At 45.4% G+C, this 24,408-nt stretch overlaps 1 protein-coding gene across 3 annotated transcripts in view; it reads right to left on the bottom strand.

Annotated features, from left to right (window-relative positions):
• Positions 1-24,408, bottom strand: part of GNAO1 (G protein subunit alpha o1) — a 170,337-nt gene that overhangs the window by 106,583 nt on the left and 39,346 nt on the right. The gene's annotated exons all lie outside the window — the stretch shown is intronic.

Raw genomic sequence — 24,408 nt, 5'->3', positions numbered from 1 at the left:
AGATTGATCACGTATTGGGTTTCAGAGATAAAACCTTAACAAATTTTACAAAGGAAAGTTTTATAGACCACAATATCTGATCACAGTCAACAAAATTAGAAATTAAAAAAAGGTGAGAAGAAAAATATTGACTTAGAAATTAAGAAACCCACTCTAAGATAAATCTAGGATTAAAGAGGAAATCAAAAGGGAAATGACAAACAATCTAGAATGCAGTTAAAGAGAAACTTTCATAACAATTTCATGAGACAGAGTCATACTCAGAGGAAATTCAAAGCTGGTATATTAAAAAAGAAATATGAAGAATAAAGGGACTTAGCCTTCTTCTTAAGAGATCACAAAAAGAGTGGCTCAGTTGGTTAAGTGTCTGATTCTTGCTTTTGGCTCAGGTCATGGTCTCACGGTTCGTGGGATTGAGCCCCGCATCAGGCTCCATGCTGACAGCACGAAGCCTGCTTAGGATTCTCTCTCTCCTTCTCTCTCTACCCCTCCCCTGCTCATGCACACACACACACTCTCTCTCTCTCTCTAAGATAAATAAACTTAAAAAAAAAACCTCTTAAAAAAAAGAGATCAGAAAAAGAATGAACCAAAACAAAGAAACTCTGATTGAAAATTAATAAAGTTAAAAGTGGAAATTAATAAGATTAAAAAACAAAAGAGCAGATAATATAAATATAATAAGCAAAATAAAACCTAATGAGACTAAGAGAAGATCAAATATACATAGATTAGAAATAAGAAAGAAGACCCAACTATAGCTGCAGAAGAGAAAAACAAAACCATAAAAGAACACTGCACGCAGAGCTATGGCCACCAACATGAAAATCTGATAATTCCCTAGCCAAACATAAATTACTAAAATTGACCCAATAAGCAGAAGAACATTTGAAAAAAACAAATTACCATAGGAAAAAAATTGGAAAGGTGAGTAAAGATCTGTTATTGAAAATGGCACTAAGTATTCAATGCCAAATAGATCCAGTGAATTTTATCCAACTGTTAGTGACGGACAATTCCAACTTTATTTCAAGGATCCTAGGTCATACTAAAAGATGGAGAATTCCCCAATTAGTGCTATGAAGCCATCATAACTTTAATGACTAAAACATGGAGAAGTCAGCACAAGAAAGAAAACTAGAGACCATTCTCGTTTATTAAAAGTGATGCAAAAATTATTTTAGAAAATTACCACATGGAATATAGCCAAGTATCATGAGAGAAAACATGTTACAATGAAACAGGTTTATTCTAGGAATTTGAGTGGTTCAACGGTATTATCTAGGACAACCTCAAAGAGGAAAAAGGCATTTGCGCACCTCAATAGACGCTGAAAATGTACTTGGTAACATTTAAATCACCCTTCATTAAAAACAAGGAATAGATGCTAATGACTCATACAAAATAAAAACTGTTTACCAAAGCCTAACAGAAAATATGATTATAAGCAGTACATTCTATAATCATTTCCATTATAATCTAGCGCTAGATAAGGATGGCAGTAATCACCATTGGTACTTAACGGGATCTGCTACTACCATCTAATGTAGTGGAGCAAGAAAATGGTATCAGTGATGTAAAACAAGAGCTAAAATACCTTTTTAAAGAAGTTTATCCGTTTATTTTGAGAGAGAGAGCATGCGCACGTGTGCACACACACGTGTGTAAATGGGTGAGGGGCAGAGAGGGGGAGACAGAGAATCCCAAACGGGGTCCAGGCTCTGCTCAGTCGGTGCAGAGCCCAACATGGGGCTCGATCTCACCAGTCGTGAGATCGTGACCCGAGCTGAAATCAAGAGTCAGACGCTTACCTCACTGAGCCACCCAGGTGCCCCGCTAAAATGCCTTTTTGATGGTATCTGGATATCCAGAAAAACTAAGAGACTATTGTTTAAAAAAAAGTCTACTATAATTAATAAGAGAAATGGTAGGGCGGCCGAATCTAAGATAAATATTCAAAAATTAATGTTTTTCCCCCCTAGCAGTAAGTACCTAAAGCAAGAAAATAAAGCAAATAGCTCATTCATAACAGTGAGAAAATTATACATGCCTAGGGAGAAATTATACAAGAAGCCTTCAAAACCTACATGAAGAAAACTATAAAAATTTACTGCCCATCAGTTCCATTCCTAGGTATATATCTGAGAGAAATGTGTACATATGTTCGCGAAAAGCCATGAACAGTGCTTAGCAGCACTATTGGTAATACCTCAAAACCAGAAGTCACCTCCATCATTTGGAGGAGGAATAAACAGAACTTTGGTCAGTCACACAATGCAATGCTATACAGCAATGCGCAGGAACTACAACTACATACACGACAGAATGGATAGACCTGAACGTTAAGTGAACAACCAAACAAAAGAACATACACTGTGTGATTCCATTTACATATAAATACCAAAATAGGCAAAACTGATCTTTGCTGTTGGAAGTCAGGAGGGTGGTTTCCCAGGTGGGAATAATGATAGAAAGAGAGCGGTGCCAGTCACGTTCTACGTCTTGACTTGGGTGCTGGGTATCTGGGTGTGTTCACTTTGTGAAAATTCATCAGGTTGTACATTAGGATTTGTGTGTTTTTACTAGGTATGTTATACTTAAAGAAAAAAAAAGATATGTCACTAAAAGCTATGGAACAGATTTGAAGAAAAGACACATGTTCTTGAATGGGACCGGCTTTATATTAAAAAAAAAAAACAAAAACGCCAACCCTGTATATTGGAAGTTAATACATATTTCAGTTAGAATTTCAACAACAGTTTTGTTTTCATTTTTTGTTTTTTTAACTGGGAGCTCGAGCCCAGGAAGACTTGACATCTCCCTCCCGCTCCCAGCCTAAGGAGGAGGTAAAGGCTCAGTGCTGGCTCCCCTCTCCCCCTCAGCCACCTACACAGCCCCCAGCTCTGTTTCCACAAGATGACAGCCTATTAAGTCAGAGCCCCACCTGCCTCTTACTGGGGGACCCGAGAGGGACCCAGCAGGGTAACATAGAGATCAGCGTTGAAACCAGCTGATTGGTCCAGTGAGAGTGTGCCTGCTTTCACTCACCAACACCACGTGGATGGAAAGGGTGGTCAATATCTGTCCCACTGGACTGTAAAAAATATTTTCATTTCTCAAATTCACCTCTGGCTTTCTTTAAAAGCTTCTCAAACACCCAAGCACTACATTATGGGCTATCTTATTTGACGTACATATATATTCTATAAGGAAAAGGGACAGCTATCCTCTTTCTCCCCACCTTCCAGAAGAAAAAGCCCAAGTTTCGAAAGGTAATGTGACTTGCTCAAGGTCACGAGCTGGCAAGGAGCCGTGCTGGGGCTCCAACTGCGGTCTTCTGACTCCACATCCCAGGCTTCCTTCCTGCTAATCTCTGTGATAAGACAAGTCACACGCTGCCGCGGGTGAGGTGGAGGAGCGGTGGGGACGACGGGTCCTGGCAGCAGACCCAGGGTCCTCGAGAAAGCCTTTTCAGGAGAGCTGGCCAGAACCTGGGCCAGGCTAGAGGAGGCCCGGAGGAGGGTGACGGTGTTTCCTGCGCAAACACTTGGCTCCAGAGGTGGCTGCTGCTGCTATCTCATCGGACACTCAGAGGTCAGGAGAGAGCAGCTCCCCAGATGAACTGGAAAGAGGCAAGCGTGTTTGGCCCATCCATCACCCATAAGCCCTACTGCAGCCTCTGAGTCGGACTCTGCGGGGCAACTCCTCGGGGAGCCTTGGACTCCACCTGCCAGGGAGTCCCCATGAGCTGTGGGAGGGCAGCACACTGGAGCAGCAACAGGGCGTCTCTTCCCTATGAACAGAGGGCCCACCCAACTGCCCGTGAGGAATAGCAGGACCAGCCCGGGGCCAGGGGTGGACGTGTGGAGGGCGTCCGTGAATCCTCTGGAGTGTTCCCAGTGAGGGTATTGGATGAGCTGCTCCCTGTCTGACAACTCTGCGAGGCTGCGGTCTGGTCTACAGAGAGGGCGGGTACCGAGGCAACACTGGAGCCCCTGGAGGGGGCCCAGATGCTGGGCTGGGACCGAAGAGGTGGATGGCTTGAGGGGAACATACTGAGGAACTGCTCTGTGCTGGAGAGTGTGCTCAGTGCATGCACCATCTCATTTCACCCTCACCGAGGAAGCTACTCTTATCCCCAAGTTGCAGAGGAGGAGGTGGAGGCTTGGAGAAATGAACTCACTTGCTCAAGGTTACACAGGTAGTAGGTGGCAGAGCCAGGCTTCTGTTTAACTCCAAAACTCCAAAACCAAAGTGCTAGAGTGCTCCAGCTCGTCCTAATTCCCTCCTGGGCTGGCCCTGCTCTCCCTGCACCCTAGTGACCCGCTGAGCCTGGTCAGTACAGCACAGGGCTCACTGCTTCCCCGAGCCCTCATCTGAGCGGGTCTTGGCAGAATCCTGGCATCTGGGGAACCAGCTGAGGGACTGGGAGTCAGAAGACCTGGGTTCACAGAGGCTGTCCCACTCAGTCCTGTTACTGCTCTGCCATCCAGAGACTAATCACCAACGGGGACACAGTACAGTACCAACAATTTACCTTGTACCTTCATATATATTCTCAGTGAATTATAAGCACAAGTTTCTGGCCTAATCAATTCACTTGCAGTGGGACTTCCCTCTATCCTCTTTGGTGTGGCCCTACTTTGAGGGTGGAGGATGACTTCTTTTTAATCCCTGTAATTTCTGCCCTTGCTCCATCCGTAGGGAACAGGTTTAATTTGCTGTCTTCATGACGGGGCCTCAGAGAACTGGAGACGGTAGCTAGTGCCCTCTTGCCCGAAGCCTTCTGGTCCTATCTGGACCGCAGAAAAAGTACTTACAAACAGCCAGAAATCTAACAGGGTGCCTTAGAATCCATCCTGGAGCCACCTCCTGATCACAGGAAATGGCAGCCTGGCTGGCCAACTGGAGTTGAAGTTCAGATGAGGTGGACGGTGGGCAGACAATGCCACTTGGTGGGAAAAGCTCAGGGTACCAACCTTGGGAGCAGACTGAATTCTGCCACGTGATCTGCAGGACTATCAGCTGATGATGGCTTGCACACTGGCAAGGGGTGGGGGGTGGGGAGTGTGAGGACAGTCACCCACAGGCAAGCTCTTCTTTATAAAGGAGGCTGTTAGGAAAAGCCAGCGCATACTCGGCCACCTGGGGTTCTATCTTACAGTCCTTCCTAGGACCCATCTCAGCAGAAGGGGGAAATATTTGCTGACTGTTTTGTAAAAGTTAATTAACTGTTATTAAAACATGCCCTTGAGCTTAATGATGTTCTTTATTTTACCATTTACATATCGCAAGCCTTCAAGTGACGGTAACTCCTTGAGCTGACTCTTCAACTTGATTTCATTTGTGCAGTTTTGAGAACTTCTCTCTTCAAATATGCATGCAGGCTCAGAGTGAGTCATAAATGTGATGGGCAATTTTCCTGGCAGAGTAGGCTACAATCTTGGTCTTACAGACAGAAGACCCGGATTCCAACGCCAGATCTGCTATTTCCTATCTGGATGGTCCTGAATAAATAATTTAATTTCTCTGACCCTCATCTGTAGAGTGGGCTAATTCCCATCCAGCCACTTTAGGGATATGTGGGGATTAAACGAGGTGTCTGTGCTAGCTTGTTGTAGGGTGTAAAACACGTCAGGGATGGTGGAATAAAATCTGTTAGATATTCCTTGGATGTGGAGGTAGAATCTTAGATTGGATATTTGTGGCTTGGGACTTCCAAGTATTGTGTCACCTTTTCACCAGCTGTGTTCTGGCATCCACAACTCCTCTATCAGGAGTTTGGAGGACCTCCCCTCCCTGGCTCTGGGTCAATGTCTTTGAGGTGAGGTCTGAGCACACTGCATTCCTCAAAACCACGGTGGTTGCTTCAGGGACTCAGGGATGGGGATGTCAGCCAATTAGAATCAGTGAGAAGCAGTAAGCCTTTTCCTGGGATACCCAGTCAGGAAACTCACACTTTGTAAGGGGATTTAAAGTGAGGCCATGGATGGCCTGAGGCTGAGGCGGCCACCTTGTGGCCCTGAGGGGTGAGCCCATCTGAGAGTGAAGTTAACATAGAGGAAAGCAGAGAGATCTGTGGTTTTTAAGGGCCTAAAGACGCTGAAGACGCCTGATTATCTGAGAGGTCCCCAACAAGCTTTGTGATTATGGTTTCTTTCTGGCCTTTCTGCCACACTCGTACACAACTCAACAACCCAGTTTGTCTGATGGATGTACCTTGTATCTCATGCTTCTGTACCTCTGCTCAAACTTCTCATCCCACCTAGAACACCTTCCCTTCCTACTTCTCAGCACCAATTGCTCCAGACAACTCAAGGCTGGGCAGATGCTGTTGGTGGCCAAGCCATCCACCTTGTTCTCTCTCTTCCTTGCTGGCCAAGTAGAATCTGTGTTTTGGTGTCTATAACTCTTCTTGACTGGTGTTAAGCTCCTCATTTAACTACCTGCCTTGTCAGTGACTGGATTAAGAAGAGAAGTATGACCCAAATCTGTCCAATGAGGCATAAAGTCAAGCCTACCACTGGGGATTTTGAAACGGGTAAGGGTTAGGCTCTTTATTGTGCCTGGATTTAGGTATGTGAAACCATGCTGCCTGGAGCTGCTGTAGCGAGGAGCTAGCTTGTGTGAGACTGACAGAATGCAGAGACAGAAAGACCTGGGTCCCTGATGGCCTCACTTGGCAACCTTGGGACTGCTTTAATTTCCAGGCTTCTTGATCTGTGAGCTAACAAATTCCTATAAGGTTTAAGCCACTTTGGGCTGTGTTCTCAGTTACTTGCAGCCAACAGTCCCCTGATAGGAAAGCTCACTTTCAACATCCTCTCCTCCTTGGAACTTTCCCAGATCACACCAATCATTAGGAATAGCCCCCTCCCCAATGCACACTCACTGGATTTTCCATCAATACTAGGAAAGTGGAACAGTCTTCATCTTAGGAGCGGGTTTCTGAAGCACAGTGTTGAGATGTTGGGCCTACATCTGAGTTGAGCAGGGAAGAGTGTTGTGGCAATGTCTGCTATGACCTTAGGGGGAGGCATATCTAGCTTCACGGGTCCAAAAAAACTCCTGATTCTGCCAACCAAATCTGTCCCTCCTGTGTTTCTCTATGTCTCAGCGAGCAACATCTCTGTTTTATTAGTTACCCAGGCCCCAAACATTGGATTCACCCTGGACTCCTCTCTTCACACAATCAATAGGTAAGGAAATCCTCTTACCTTCAAAGCATATCCAGAACCTGACTGCTCTATCACCTCCCTAAAGCACTATCACCCTGGTCCAGGCCACCACAGGTCTCTCTTGAGCAACTCCCAACAGTCCCCTAGCCATCTCCCTGCTTCCAGTCCTTGTCCCCAGGCTGTTCTCCACAGTGAGAGTAATCCTTTCCAAAGATTCCTGTCATGCTTAGAAAAAAGCTCAAGCCCTTGCTTGAGCCTCAAACATGGCTAACCTGAGCCTCCTGACCTGATATTTCCTGATCCCACCATTCCCCAGACCTTAAACACACCACAAAGGCCCCCACCTCAGGGCCTTTGCTGTTCCCTCTGCTGGGAACACTCTTCCCACTCTCCCACATTTCCTTCAAATCTCTTAGAGTTACCTTGGAAGGGATGTCTCTGACCACTCTCAGGAAACAGCAGCTCCCTCTATCCCTCTTCTGGGCTTTATTTTTCTTCATAGCTTACCTGCCCCAGATATATTACTTTTCTCTCTCTTTGGTGGCTGGTCTTATTCACCGCCTCTTCTCAAAGCCCAGAGAAGCTCAAGGCACACCGCGGGTACTTAGTAAACACTCGTTCAGGGGACAAACTCTGTATTTTCCATTGCTCTGGGCACAGGGTTTTATACTTAGTGGGAGCTCACAAAACCTGTCTATTAGATTTCACATTCATGATGATTTCACATGCGCATCAGCACTCTGATTTCACTTCTGGCAGAAGTGAAAGCTTCTGGGGCACCTGGGTGGCTCAGTCGGTTGAACGTCTGACTTCAGCTCAGGTCATGATCTCACAGCTCGTGAGTTCGAGCCCCGCGTCGGGCTCTGTGCTGACAGCTCAGAGCCTGGAGCCTGCTTCAGATTCTGTGTCTCCCTCTCTCTCTCTGCCCCTAACCCACTCGCATTCTATCTCTGTTTCTCTCAAAAATAAATAAACATTAAAAAAAAATTAAAAAAAAAAAAAGAAGTGAAAGCTTCTTTGCTACACATGGACAAGGACTGGAGAATATCACAGGAAAACAGAAATAACAGTTAAGGGTGGTGGATGTTTTTATGTGATAAATTCTCTGTTGTTATGACAGTAAAAATGAAGGCATAAATATATTATACTGTTAAAAATTGTTTCAAAGAATTGTGCATGTTTTTCTTATCATGTTTTTAAAGTATTATTCTTTAAAGCAAAGCAGTTTGTGTTGTGTTAAAGGCACAGATAAGTGAGATCATGTAGACAAAAACTCTCCCTCACAACCCCTGATCCCCAAAGACACTTACAGAGAGACTTCAAACCTTTATGAGTAGTTTTCTGAGAGCTGTGATCCTTATCTGGTATTTGTAAAAGTTCACATTCAATATCATAATTGCTTTGTCTTTACATGATATTTAATTTGCAATTCCAAATATCATTATATGGAAGCTATTTATCAAGAAGTGGCACAGGTTAACATTTCTTTTTGCCTTAGAAACCATTCAGTCCAACCCTCTATCTTGGGCAGAATACTTGCAAATATTCATGCATCCAGGCAGTATTTATCAAGAATCAACCATATTGGGGCGCCTGGGTGGCGCAGTCGGTTAAGCGTCCCACTTCAGCCAGGTCACGATCTCGCGGTCCGTGAGTTCGAGCCCCGCGTCGGGCTCTGGGCTGATGGCTCGGAGCCTGGGGCCTGTTTCCGATTCTGTGTCTCCCTCTCTCTCTGCCCCTCCCCCGTTCATGCTCTGTCTCTCTCTGTCCCCAAAATAAATAAAAAAAAAAAAAAAAAAAAAAAAAAAAAAAGAATCAACCATATTCCTGCCCAAGGAAACTCTGTCTCCCTAGGGAGACCAACAGGTGCCTATTTTTACAGGGTTTCAGGGAAGAAGATGTGAGTTGGAGGAGGACTGTTCAATTCATTGTAATCTAATGATTTACCAAGCATCTGTTATGTGCTTGGTGCTCTGCTTAGACTCTGCAAATTCAGACATGGGGCGGTCTACAAGAGGCTTATAATCCTGTATGTGAGATAAGATCTAGAAAAAACTAAGCTTAGTAAAACAAAAAGCAGCAAAATGTGAGATGTTGCAAGAGGAAAGAAAAAGCACCCATGTTCTAAAGGGGCTCAGAGGAGGAGGAAGCACAGCCCATGGAGAAATCAGGTGCAGCTTTGGGAAAAACCATGACACTTTGGGGCCTAGAAGAGGTGGGTGTGACAGGCAGAGATGTGGGACATGTGGGTGGGGTTATTCCAGGTAAAGGAAACTGCACTCCAAGGCAGGGAGACAGCAGGGTGCAGGGCGCAGGCGGTTCTGTGCTGCTCAGAATGGCCAGCGCTAGCCCGCGTGCTCTGTGGAGTGCAGAGTTTGTGTGTGTGTGTGTGTGTGTGTGTGTGTGTGTGTGTGTGTGTGTGTGAGATTGAGGGGAGCTGAGCTGGGCAAAGACTACTTCAGCAGATATGTGGACAATAAATTACATTGGGGACAAAGGAGAAAAGTGACCAGTTAAAGAGGCTGTCACTCCAGGGGTGGGTCACATAGGACATTTAACTTGGGAAAACTGGCTGTTAATACTTTATATTGATATTATATAGGCTTTTTATACGTACAAAATATTACATAATATAAAGGCTTATTTGATCAATTTATTTAATTAACAAACATAAATTAAAATTTCGCTCTTTAAGACATCTTGTTGTAGAGGCGGACACCCAGGGAAGAGAGACAAGAGCGCTGTGCCAGGGGAAAGGGCTGTAGGAAAGAAAAGGAGGGGCAGGCAGGAGAGGAGGGACAGCAGACTGGCCACAGACAGACTGCTGGGGTCCTGAGGACACGTGAGGGAGATCACAAAGCACAGACAATAAAGCCACAGAGGAGTGCTGGGGGCTGTGGGGGACAGCGGTGCGGGGAGCTTTCCTGAAGGGGAATCCTGGGCAGAGGAGAAGCTCCTTTGGTGCATGAACACACTGGCTCCCTGTCCATGGCCCCTGCTGGGAAGTTTCCTAGAGCTGAATTTAGCTGGGAGACCCTGAACTTGACCATCCATTAATGGGCAATGGTAGGGCCCAGAGACACCTGCAATGCAGAATCCCTGCATCTGTCCCAGATTGTGACCGGGTTATGTCGCCACGAACACCAACTCTACAGCAGGGGTTTTCTCACCGATGCCCTTTGTGATTACAGCTGGCAGATTTAAACAGGGGTTTCCCAAACATGACCTTGGAGGAAAGCTCAATGACTGTTTTAGGACTTGAGAGTCATGCGTCCTGAGGAGTTGGATGAAAAGGGGAGTTTGGGTGTTAGGGCTGCTCTGACTTCACCTCAAATAGGTGTCTTGGTAGGAGTCAGCCATGTTTCCCACCAGTCAGGCAGACAGGGATGTGCCTGAGGGGTGGCTGGGCTGTGAGGAAAGGAGGCGAACCTGGGGCCTTGAGAGGCCGAACTTCTGTCCCCGACTCACTCATGGACCCTGCAGAGATCTTAGCTGCGAAGAAGCAGAGTCATTACCACTTGGGTTCTGGGTTTGAATGTGCTGCCCTTTCCCCCAACACACTGGATCTAAGTTATAACACTCTCATTAGCCTCTCTCCTAAAATGCCTGCATTTTCCGCAATTTGTCATGAGATTCCTTTGTGTGTTTATTGTTATTCTCTATAAAACTGTATAAGCCTCATTCGGGCACAGGCCATGCTTGTATTGTTCATCATTTTGTGCCTAGGGCAGTACCTGGCACACAGAATTATTCAGTTTGCTAAGTGAATAGATGGACCTGGTGAGCAACTGACGACCTCATTGGGTGTTTCTGGTGCACGTAAAGCACTTGGCACAGTGCGTGGCCATGATACCCACCTAATGGATGGTAACTTCACCTTAGGGCTTCTAAAAAACAAGGAGCTTGGACTGAATTTTCAGAAGTTAGAGCACAAAGTGGCTGACCACTGTCTCACTAGCCTCACCATTTTGAGAATGGAAAACTCAGCACAGAGAGGGGGAGTGATTTACCCTGATAATCTTCTAGGAACTCTCCCCTTCATCTACCCCATCAGTTTGCAGGCTCCAGGCTTGGTACTCTGTCTCAACTGCTAGGATTCTTGTTCTCTGTGGGCCAGGTTTTGAAAGAGAAAGTACACCATATCAGTTCCCAAATCTTACTGATTCCCTAGGGATCAGCTCAAATGCTATCTCCTCCAGAAAACCTTCCTCGGGCCTCTCGCAGCCAATAATTCCTCCTTACATTCAAGCGCCCAGCCCTCCATCTGGCTCAAGCGTTTCCTGCCTTTGCATTAGAGTGATAAGTGTGTGCATTTATAAAACATTTACCTTCTTAGACACTTATCAGCTCCTTCTGGGTCAGGAACGCATCCACCTCAACTTCTACAGGCTTCCCAAATACCTAGGGCCATCTCTGCTGTGTTTGTGTGTTAATGAATGAGTCGGTGAGCAAGATTTTCTGGCTCCCCTAAGGGCATGCCACTCTAACTGGTCAGGGCCATGAATTCATCTACAAAAGACCTGAGCATCCTCCAGCCAAGCTGAATCAAATGCAGCATCGGGGCTGTGATTACAGGACAAATCCATACAAAATGAATTTAGTAGTTGCACAGGGCAGAAGAAGCAGTCCCCTATTTCTATGAGCGGATAAATGATCCTGATTATCAGATCAGCAACAACAGCCTAAGAAAGGCCACATCTCCCCAGACCAATAGTGGTAGACGAGGCATCTTTTTAAATAAACCAAAAGGGTTTCCTCATCTATAAAAATAAATCAGTGTTGTTCAGTGGCTTCATCTTGGCTCCGTTGTCTTTAGACTCTAGTATAGGCTGATCCCAAAGGCACTGTTTTACGCAATGGAAACATTTTAGTAAAACAGGTTTTGAAAATCAGTGACACAGAACACTAGTGCTAGAGTAGACCTGAGGGGCCATTGGTGCAGCCTATACCTCAATTATTCCTAATCTGACTTATTTTCAGAGCTCCCTAGGCATTATGCAAGATGGTGCTAGTGAGTGGGCCTGGGGCCTTGCCTTCTGCTTATTTAAAGAGAAAAAGCGGTGGTGGCTGGGAGAACTGTGGGCCCAGCCCATTTTCCTGACAGCATGGGTGCGCCTGGCTGTGGTGGCCAGCCCCCACCCACTGACCACCTTGGCTCCAGCCTTCCACAGAGAACTCCTGAGTGGTGAGGAGAGGCCTCCTTAGCTGGGATCTGAGTGACCACAGGAAGCCAGGGGTCCAGGGCAGGGCAAGTCCAGTGGGAGTCCAAGGATCTTGGAGAATCACAGTCTGACAAAGAGGTGGAGGCCTCCAGATGAGTGCTGGCCTCTCCCACCAAGTGGCTCAGAAAACAGGCTATGAAGGCTCGTTGCACCACACAGCCCTTCTCAAGCAATGAAGGATTCAATTTCTTACTCTTGCTAAGCACAGTCAGATATGCAACTGCTAATCAGCTTCTCAGCAGCCTGAGGTAACCAGGGCACTGCCCTGGTTGGATGTGATTCCAGCCAAGAGCAAAGACGCTCAGCAGTCTCATTAGCCTGTGAGGCCTTTTCACAGATAGGATAGCTGCTAGAAATTTTTTTTTTTTAATGCTAGAGGTTGTCCACAGACCTGCATTACTACCTTCAAAAACCCCAGGACGGGGCCCTCTTGCATCTAGCCTAAGACATGGTTTAAGAAAGAGGAAACAGGCCCAGTAATGCCATGCCTTAACTGAAGTCTGCATGAATTAGTGTCATCCAGACACTGCTTCTTGGGTGTGCAAGTAGACACTAACTCCCCAAGGACAGAGACCCTTTCTTTTCCGTCTAGACCGGCACAGTGAGTGGCCAAGAGTGGGGGAGGGGTCTGGTACCAGACTACAATTCTCCCTCCACTGTGTGACTGTTACATGACCACAGACAGAGCACTTAAGCTCTGTGCCTTGTCTTCCTTATGTGCTTGGGTAAAAATAGTGCCTCGGGCAACTCTGCCTCAGTTTCTTCTGCTGCAAAATGGGAGATATTCATACAATGAGGCATACCTCATTGGGTGGCTGTGAAAATAAAATGACTTAATATAGGTAAAATGCTTAGACTGGTGCCTGGCGCTTAGTAAGTGCTCAATAAATGTTTTTAATAGCTTCACTGGGATATAATTCACACATCATACCATTCACCTATTTAAAGCGTACAAGTCAATGATTTTTTGTATATTCACAGATATGTGCAACCATCACCACACTCAATTTTGGACCATTTTTATTACCTCAAAAAGAAATCCTATAGTCTTTAACTATCACCTTCCCCCACCTCCCCTCCCATGTCCCTTCTTTTACCTAAGTAACCAGTGATCTATTTTCTGTCCCTAACCATTTCTCTATTCTTGACTTTCCTATGAATGAAAACATATAGTATGTGATCTTTTACGACTGGCCTTTCTCACTCAGTACAATGCTTTTAAGGTTCATCCGTGTTATAGCCTGTATCGGTATTTTGTTCCTTTTTATGGTTGAATAATATTCCATGGTATGGAGGTACCACATTTTGTTTATCCACTTGTCTATTCGGGTTGTTTTCCAATCATGACATCATAATGTCAGACCACAGAGTCATAAGGTAGCTTTTATGTTCAAGTGTTTGAGGAACTGCCAGATTGCTCTCCATGGCAGCTGCATCATTTTCCATTCCCCCCAGGAGTATACGAGAGTTCTGATATCTCCATCCTTGACCAATGTTAGTTACCTAACTTTTTCATTCTAGCCATCCTACTGGGTGCTAAGTGGTATCTTGGGGTTTTTATTATTTGCATTCTCCTGATGGCTAATGATGTTGAGCATCTTTTCATATGCTTATTGGCCATTTGGATGTCATCTTTGGGGGAAGTGTTTATTTAGAAAATGTCCTTTGCCCATTTTCTAATTAGGATATTTGTCCCTTGAATTGTAGAAGTCCTTCATATATTCTGGATACAAATCCCTTAGCAGATATATGAATTGCAGATATGTTCTCCCATTCTTTGGGTTGTCTTTGCACTTTCTTGATGATGTCCTTTGAAACACAAAGACTGTTAATTTTCACAAAGTCCAATTTATCTGTTTTTTAATTTGTTGCTTCTGCTTTTGGTGTCATATCTAAGAATCCTTTACCAAACTCATAAAGGTGTATCCCTATGTTTTATAGTTTTTGCTCTTACATTTAGGTCTTTGATCCGTTTTGAGAAAATTTTCATATATGGTGTGAGGTAAGGGTCCAACACCATTCTCTGGCATGTGGCTATCCAGTTGTCCCAGTATCACTTGTTGAAAAGACTATTCTTTCCACACTGAATGGTTTGGGCTCCCTTATAAAAAATTAGTTGGCCATATATGTAATGAGTTTATTTCTGGACTCTCAGTTTTATTCCAATTGATCTATATGTCTACCCTTGTGCCAGTACCACACTGTTTGATTATTGCTGCCTTGTAGTAAGTCATGGAACGGGAAGGTATAAGTCCTGTTTTCTTTTTCTTTTTTTGTGGTTTTGGCTATTCTGGGTTCTTTGAAATTGCATATGAATTTTAGAATCAGCTTGTCAGTTTCTACAAAGAAGGCACCTGGGATTCTGATAGGCATTGCAATGGATCTGCAGATCATTTCAAGGAGAGTATTCAATAAATATTAACTTTTTCCCCATATTTTTCTTCCTCCTCCTCTTCTTACTATGACCACCACTATTACCTTTTAGCATTATGAGAAGTAAATAAGATAACTCATGTGAAGTGCCAGCATGTAGTACAAGCCCAATACCTGTTTATTATTAGTATTTTTGTAGTCCCTGAGGCTCTCCGAGGCTGGCAGGAGAGTGGGCTGAGTGACCTCCACAGCCCCATCCTCCATGGTGACCACCCTGTATACAGGCTGTTCCCAGATATGGTACAGGGAACTCCCAAGTCCGGGGCTTTTTATTTTCCCAAGTGTAGCTTCCCATTAAGGCTCAAGGCCAGGGTCTCTGCCAGCACCAGCATGACCTCAGCTCATGTTCAGCTCCCACAGGCCTGTAGACGGGAGCTCCTGTGAGTGATACAATCCACACACACTCAATCAAAATGCCTTCTCAGCTGCCTTGGCAAGAAAGGATGCTGGACTGCATGGTAAGGAACAGGTCTGATTTAGCATTTCTCAGACTTTGGTCACTCAAGGACCACCCTCATGATTTTTGGTCATAGCCATGTACCACCAGACTCGATTAGCTTAACAGTTTAATACAATTCTATATACTAGAAACAAATATATCTTATTATTTAAAAAAGAAATTCTATATTGTTGCCTTAAATGGAAAGTCAGTATTACGTGCTTTAAATAGGAGATAACCATGAAAGTAAATACAAAGGAAACAAAACCATATAATAAAATGCTGTCTGTTAAAAGAAGATTAACAAGCCTTAGAGAAGGATGTTAAAAACATCTTAGTGCCCAATTGAAACTCTCTTCTCGACTTGATCAGAATGACTGGAAGAGAACAGAAGAGGGGCTCACTTCCTCCCACTTAGTGAGTGAACAGTATGCTATATGTACAGTCATGCCTGTACCTTCAATGTTCCACACTGAGACAGTGTTTTGAGAAGGGATGCTTCACCACCTCCCCACCCCCAAGCTTTGCTGCTCAATCATACTGGCATTCCCTGATAGTGGGAATTACAACACAGGCTCTGGGCATCAGCACTCACCCAAGGTATTCTGGACTTACTGGGAAAAGTTCCATAGGAGCACTGCAGGGTCTGCAGACAAGCGCTGCATGGCTCCTGGTGGGCTGCAGCAGCAGAAATGCTCAGTTTTCAAGGTCTTCCCCTGCTCCATGAAGCAGTGAGGAGAGCCCGGGCCACCTAGCACACAGAGTATGAAGAGTACAGAGCCCTAGAGAGAGCTGAATGGTGCCAATGCCACCTTCCTGGAAGGAGTATTGTTCCTCTGGAGGCATCTTGGCCTTGGCTATCACCTGCCTTCTCCCTCTGCACAAGGATGGCCATCCTGTGTGGAGACAAATCAAACTGGAGCCCATGGAGAACTTGTCCTATTACAGTTTTCCAAAAATCCCTCCCACATCTGGGATCTGAAGGATGACATCACTTGAGGAGAACACCTTGGTCTGCTTCACAGTTCACAACCTTGTTACCCTTGGTACCCAGCCATGAGTAGCCTTGTGCTTGGAGAGAGAGAGGAAATCACAATCTAGACCAACCAATTAAACCAAGATCAACTCACAAAGCTCTTAGAATGTTGTGTAGGCATTTCATGGAGGAACTGGCAAAGGTCTACAGAAATGGGAAAAGTTAGATTTTTATATGAGATCCAGATAAAAGTCCTAGACAACAGAAGAAATGCCATCAAACATGTTCAAATTCAAATGTATACACATTTGGGACCCACCATCAAATAAAAGCATTAAACAGGGCCAGGCTAGATTCATGGGACAAAAAAAAAAAAAAACAAACCATTTTAGGGAAATAAATAGTTGAAAACTGATATCACCCAGGGGAGTGAAATTACTATCATGTTCATACCTGCCTCCCCCACAGACACGCGAAGGCAAGGCAACAGACAGGGTGCCCAATGATGGCTAGCTCAACTAAATTTGGATATGAGGAATAGCAGAACACTTTCCACCACTAGATGGACAAGCAAGGTCCAGGGAATGGTGTCCACAAGACAACGTCTCCATGCCCGGCTGGTACCTCTCCTGAGCCCTGTACAGACTGAGCCAAAACCAGTGAGAAGGCACTTCCCCAGAGGCTGCTGAGGAGACTTTCAGACACACTTCCCATCTCTTCCTCAGCCACGAGGGGCTGGTTGGAGCCCCTGCCCTGAACCCAGGGCGTGTTCTATGAGGCCTCCTGCTTCACTTTCCAGACCAGTCACCTGTTCACATTCTGCAGTTCCAGGAGACAATGACAGGCTGTTTTTCTGATTCAAAAGCTTGACCTACCTTTGTGGAGACAGGACTCCGGTTCTGAATGGCCCAAGGACAGTTGCTAAGACCCTTCTCCTCCAAAGGCACTACCACAGCCTCTGCCAAGTTGTCTATCCTAAGATGCCGTATGCTGTCTTTTAATGAATAAACAGCAATCTTATTTATTCACCTTGGGAAAGACAACCATCGCTGAAGGCTACGGTGATAATTCACAATGACATTCAGAAGGGTCTGGCACCTAGATTGTACGTAGTGAGCTCCCACATTAGCCAATCTGTTCTAAATATGAAAATTCTTAACTTTTTCCCCAGTATAATTAACATTCAGCAATTATCTCTAGAATTTATCACTGAAACAGTCCTTCATTAAAACCAGAAGAATATGATGGCTTAGAACCTCCAGATATAGGCGCAAAAGGGGGACAGATATTATCATCTGGTAGTATCTGACCAGTCCTTGTTGGCTCAGCAGGTAGGGGGACAGGGCCTGTCCAGTGCATCCCTAGGACCTTCTCTGTCCCTGGAGGGTTTTTTCCAGCTGGAGTAAGCCTTGACTGGAGAAGGGAACACTGACATGGCTGCTTTTTATTAAAGCATCTAATTACTAAAGAGAGTTCTATTAAAGCATTTTCTTTGCTGAGGCAACCTGCTCAGTGCTTCTGAGTAGCACCAAGGCGATTTCCCATGGTATATAGTGGCAAAGCTGGCGGTGTACTTTACAGAGCTGGCCTTCACCTTGGCCATGGCTCAAGGCTGATGCACTGAGTGTACTCATAATCACCACTCAGAGGCGGAAGTGTCTCAGGTGGTGTGATTGTGACTGGCTACTGCAAAACTTTCAAAGGTGCCTAAGATGTCAGTCTTTGATGCAATGGTAAAGTGCATTTTCTTTTTAAACTATCTCCTAAGACTGCTTTTTTTGAAGTTTATTTATTTATTTTGAGAGAGAGAGACAGAGAGAGAGAGCAAGCAAGCAGGGGAGGAGCAGAGAGAGAGGGAAAGAGAGAAAATCCCAAACAGGCTCCGTGCTGTCAGCGCAGAGCCTGACATGGGGCTCAAACTCCCCAACGGTGAGATCATGACCGGAGCCCAAGAGTCAGATGCTTAACTGACTGAGTCACCCAGGTGCCTCTCCACTTTTCTTAAAAATGTTCATTTATTTATTACTTTTGAGACAGAGAGCATGAGCAGGGGAGGAGCAAAGAGAGAGGGAGACAGAATCCCAAGTGCACTGCACTGTCAGTGCAGAGCCTGATGCGGGGCTCAAACCCATGAAATGCAAGATCAGGACTTGAGCCGAAGTTGGACATTCATCCGACTGAGCCACCCAGGTGCTCTGTGAAGTGCATTTTCTATTGTCTCTGCTCTCTAATGGCAAGAAGGGAGAAACAGTAGGAAAGCTCTCTCACACGCAAAGTGCCAGGCAACTGTATTTGTTGGTATGGTAAAATGTTCTATATTAAGTGTAAGGAGGGGCAGAAGCACCTGGGTGGCTCAGTTGGTTAAACGTCTGACTCTTGGTTTTGGCTCAGGTCATGAACTTGTGGTTTTTGAGTTCGAGTCCCGTGTTGGGGGGGGGGGGCTATGTGCTGACAGTGTGGAGGCTGTCTGGAATTCTCTCTCCCCACCTCTCTCTCTGCCCCTCCCCTGCTCACTCTTTCTGTCTCTCTCTCAAAATAAATAAACTTTAAAAAAAGGTGTAAGGAGGGGTAACAAAATTATGTGTTTGGTTTCATACTAATTTTTGTTTAAGAACACATACACATGCATCAAAAGAAGTCTGGAAATATATACACCAAAATGCTAACTGCTTTCCTGGTTGGAGTCCAGATGATATTGAAATTCTTCCTTTTTTAAGTCTTTATATTCTAACTTATTTACAATAAGCAAGTGTTAATTGTGAATAAAAGTGTTACGAAAAACAAATGTGTGTATGGAAGGGCACGCCGGAGCAACAGGTCTGAGCCTACGGCCATCTGTCTTATCCCCCTCAGGGTGGAGAAGACAGGAGCAGAAGTAGAGTTTCGGGGCAGCAATGGCTCTCTGGAACCTATTTTCCAAAAGAAGGACCTTTTCAACATTTTTTAAGTTTATTTATTTATTTTGAGAGAGAGAGAGAGAGAGAGAAAGCACAAGCATGGGAGGGGTGGAGAGAGAGGGTGAGAGAGAGAATCCCAAGTAGGCTCTGCACTGTGAGATCATGACCTGAGCCAGAATCACGACATAGATGCTTAACCGAGCCACCCAGGTGCCCCTCGACAAATTCTTATAGCTACACTGACATTACTAACATTAAAAAAGAATGTCAATAGGTTGCAAGGCAAGATTCAGAGACTATGGCACTGTTATCATATGTCTGCCCTTACCTGCCAACCTAGTCTCAGCTCTGAGATGTTAAAGCCTGGCTGTGCCTCTGAATGCATGCATGGGCAAGGACATCTGGGTGTCTTTGTCCAGGATGCACCTTTTTTTTAAAGAAAAAAAAAAAGCATCCTTCTAGATTAAGATGGAAAAGAAGGAGCTGCCAACCTATATCTTAGCCTGTATCTCAAGTCCTAGGCCCTGTTGGCACCTCATACATAGGCTGTCACATATCAGGGAAGTCTGACCCTCTCAGTCCCACCCTTTGAAAACCTGGTCTGATGGCCAAGTATAAGAAGGATGCAACAAGACTACTGGAAAAAGTGCTCCCACTTAAGGGTGTATATGCATGTGGGTATCTGTAACGCCATTCATGATGGAGACCCTCTATCACATGAGACTCAGCCCATGTACCTCCTTTCCCTCTCAGTTCCTCAGAACATGGTAAAATGTATGAAATAATGCTTTGGGCTCAAAGCTTTGAGAAAACTGAAGAAAGGAGGTTATATCATAGCCAGTTATGGATTACACAGATGAGAATGTACAAGTGGTACCCCCAGGTACCAAGATACTGAACTTGGCTTTTTTATCCATTGTCAGCTGGCCTTGCAATGTGCAGCTACTAAATAAACAAAAAAGGATTCATGTTTTAATTTAGATGACTCTGTGCCCCATAACTTGTCCATTTCTTCCCCCTGGAGCCACGGTGTTTGTTATTTCTTTGCAATTTCAGAAGTTATGAAATGATTCATGGTTTTGTTGGAGCTGAAGTCAACCAAAACCATTCATAATTGTGAACAATCTCTGTTATTGTTAGAGGGAAAATGCCAAGGCATCTGTGCTTCCCAAAAACACATGGGGGGGTGGGGGGAGAATTCCAGTTTGGAAATGGAACGGCTGTGTTTTTCCCTCTAGAGTTAAATTTACACAGACTGATTTCCAGGGAGATCATTGCGTTCTTCTGGTTGGAACAGTGGGGTGGCCACCAGAATGCATGATTTCTTCTCTCTCCTTCCTCTATCAGACATAGGGCATCCACGTGGTGACACTCTGCATACTGGTAATTACCCAATAAATGCCTGTCTCCCTACCAAGAGATAGGACTCAGGGAGGTAGAACATCTATCTTATTCACCCCAAAATACAGCTCTATGTCTTGCACATAGTCAGTGCTTAAAATAAATTATCTGTTGAATGACTGCACAAACCCCACCAGGCTAATGTCATTACTCTTTAGTGCTTTGATTCTTCATATTTATTTGTGTTGGTTGATAACATCTACAACTATAAGAGAGATTAATGTAAACGAAAACGAGAGAGAAGAATAAACTGATGATGATGGTGACGTCACAGATGCCGATGGCAAATACTCTCTGAATGCATTTTATGTGCCACCAGCATTCCACTTAATCCTTCTGATTTTATAAATTAGGTCCTATCATTCCCATCTTATAGATGAGGTAAGTGAGGCACAGATAAATGAAGGAAACTTATCCAGGATCACCCAGCAGTGGGCAGTGTAACTAGACACAGGTATCCAAATGTAAAAACACACATGCTCCACCAACACGCCACTGGCTAAAGCACTTCTGACAACCCTTTCCAGAATGTATTCGGAATCTGAAAATACTTAATGGTGCTAAAGCTTCATTCTCTATTGGTGAGTCTGGATTTGTGGAACAAACAAAAGCCATTCAAAGTCATAAGGTGGGTGATGATTACGGACGATCGCTGAGTTTGAGAAAAAAGCTGCTCGTGTGACTATAATGTCATGAGACCAGTTTGCTCTGGGGAGTCATGGGCCAGCCTGGAAAGAGCACTTCAGGTGAGAGAAGTAACATGGTACAGTAAAGTGGAGCACTGGACTGGGAGTCCTGACTTTTGTTTGCAGTTTGACCAAACACTGGTACTTTATCTCTCTGACCCTGGCCGATTAAACTGACTGGGCTGGCCTGGACCAGTGAGGTTCATACCTGTTGGAAATCATATCTGGGAATCTCTAAGGTCCCTAAGAAGGGCACTTCTATTTCCCCTTCCTCTCCTTCAGTCTACCTCTGACAGTTACCCCCACAGACTCAAACTGATCAGTGTGTGTGTGTGTGTGTGTGTGTGTGTGTGTGTGTGTGAGAGAGAGAGAGAGAGAGAGAGAGAGAGAGAGAGAGAGAAAGAGAGAGAGAGAGAATTGTGGGGGGAACAGAAAAGATACAATTTAACATACGTTCCCTTCTCTTCAACAGTACTAAAAGTCTTCAATATCAACTACGGCCAGAATTGCCTATGTCATTCATTTCTTTTCTTCAGAGGAGATCAATGTGGATTTGCCAGCAAATGTCAACCAGTTCAGCTTCTTCTGGAAAGATCTGAGAAGTAATGATGGGAGAACACTGTTTCCTCTTTACCTATGAAGCAGCATCAAGAATGACTGCCTGGACTCAAATGGAGACTGGGCTGACACAGTCTTTACCTTGAGACCAATGCTTAGCTTCCCTGTGTCAAAATACACTGTGACTCAGACTCACCAGCTCAGGTGAAAACAGGGGAGTCTTGATCCCTCTTTGTGATGATTTCAAATGACAAAGATTTACCAAGTCCTGTACATAAAGTGCCACTCTATTTCCCTCCCTGTTTGACACATGGCCATGAGATGCACACAGGTCCAACGATGAAGATCAGTATCTTACCTCCTGCCAAAATCAATGCACATTCCTCTTGGTCCAATAGGCTAGCTGCAAGGTGGGATTACTCTTTTTCTTAGTCCCAGGATAGAGCTAGGTGGTCAAAGGATAAAAGGACACAGAGGCTGCAGCCTGCAGAGCAGAATAGTCAGGGAGGCCTGAGGAAGGCTGGGCACACTCCACATCTCCATCAAAGACCCATGAAAGTGAAGGTTCTCTCTTAGCAAGCATTCCACCGTGAGCACTGGCTTTGGAGACAGGTTTTAGATTGGTGTGTGCTCTAAGGGAACACGCTAGGAGCTGAGGGGAAATGACAGACGGCAGAGGCTGCCAGAGTGGAAGCCATTCACCTGCTGTGTGTCCTTGTGGCCTCTGTGGGCATCAGCTTCCTCCTTTGTAAAAGGGTGGCGTGGGGGGGTACCTGGGTGGTTCAGTTGGTTGAGTGTCCAACTCTGGATTTTAGCTCAGGTCATGATCCTAGGGTTGTGGGATCAAGCCCCCATTCAGGCTTCATGCCCAGTGTGTGGTGCCTGCTTAAGATTCTTTCTCTCCCTCTGACCCTCTCCCCTGCTCACTCCCTGTCTCTGAAAAAAAAAAAAAGATTTAGAAGGGCAGGGTAGTTGCATCCTCTCTTACTCTCTTGAAGCTCCTAACTTCTTTGTGATTGTAAATCTATTTCATGTTTCTTGACAATCTACATGGACTAAGTCTTTTATTAACATCCTGATGCCACATGCCACCAGAGGGAAGTCCTGGAATTTCTTTGAGGGAGTCACACTAGAAGAAATAACTCATCTCAAGAGGGCACAAATCTGATACCCTTTCCCCGGTCTCCAACTGCACCCTCAGAGTTGTGAGCTGTGGCTAAGCATCTCTGCCTGGTCAGAGAATGGGTGTCATCTGTGGATCTCAAGCACCCAGACCCATATTTAAACTCCCTGGGGAGCTGGGGGTAAGAGAGACATGGATAACATTTGCAGGGGAGACTGATGGCTGAATATTCACAAGCCAGGTGCAGTGCAGCTGTAGATGGCCATGCACTTGTCACCCCAAGTGAAACGGGTCTCCGACCCAGACCACTGACCATGGGGAGACAGGCAGACTGGTCTCTTCAACTGTTAGGGCTAGAATGTGCTCTCTTGGGGGAATCTCTGAGTTGGAAAGGACCGTCTGTCTGCACACCCACTGTGGTCCTAGAACAAGAGTGTTGTGGGGATGGCGGGCGGGGGGTGGGGTGGTTGCTGGTCGTCTTCTGAACCATGTGCCCTCAAGAACTCCATGCTCTCAGAGGAGACTTTCTGGATATGAGAAGCAAATGACCCAGGGACTGGGGAAAATGGAAGCTGCAGAACTGAGAAAGCTGAGTCAGCTCTGAAATAGTTCACAGGCTCACCCAGGCTTTTGTCTTTCGTGAGATCTCTCCAAACTGGCTGTTAGAACCCCATGGGAGAGGCTGAGGAATCTCAGGCCTGGCTGATGCACAGCTAACCTCTCTTTCCAGCTGTACTTCCTGAAAGACAGCATTCAGCTGCAGGCCTCCAGCATTTCTGTCCACCCCCTCTGCAGAGATCAGTCTTGATGTGCATCCCACCCCAATCCTAAGTATCCCCAGCCTAAGACATTCTGGGCCAGAGGGCTAAGGCCATGAGTCTGGCTGGTCACGCGAGTTTTGCTCAGGCCTTTGCCACTCCCTAGACTGGTTGCCACTGGGTCCTCCAGCCAGAGAGGGCGAGACAGGTAGACTCTCCTTGGGGTGTCACCAGAGACCAGGAGGGCTGGGCCACTCACAGTCCTTAAAAATACCAAAGTCTAGGTAAACCCTGGCTCCTTTAGGAATAAAACAACGTGGGTGTAGGTGTCTGGATGAACACACTGCCACGGAATGGAGAGGAATCAACCACTCAGCTTAGGTATCCCAGGCAGAGTTGAGGTTACTGAAGGCAAAGGGAGGCCAGGGGCAAATCAATATCACGGCTTCCCAGCAGAGCCGGGTCAGCACAACATCTGGGCTGCTTATTTTGGTCTAGTGCCTCGGTTTTGTTTCCTCAAGAGAAAATAAAATCAACACCAGCAGGCTAAGGGTTCACATGCCATTTTGTGGTGCAAACCCCAGAGGAAGGAATGTGGAGCCTTTGGGGGGCAAGAATGCTAAGGTGGCCAAAGGGCTCTTGGTCCTGCTTTGACAGCGAGGACTACTTCCCCTTCTGGAAAGCAGCTCCAGAGGCAGCTTCATTCCTGTGATACTGCACAAGTAAGTGGTTCTCAT

Source organism: Panthera tigris, chromosome E2 (assembly GCF_018350195.1).
Source record: "Panthera tigris isolate Pti1 chromosome E2, P.tigris_Pti1_mat1.1, whole genome shotgun sequence".
In the NCBI taxonomy this organism is placed as follows: domain Eukaryota; kingdom Metazoa; phylum Chordata; class Mammalia; order Carnivora; family Felidae; genus Panthera; species Panthera tigris.
The sequence above is the reverse complement of the archived record's forward strand: the minus strand, read 5'-3'. Positions and strand labels throughout refer to the sequence as shown.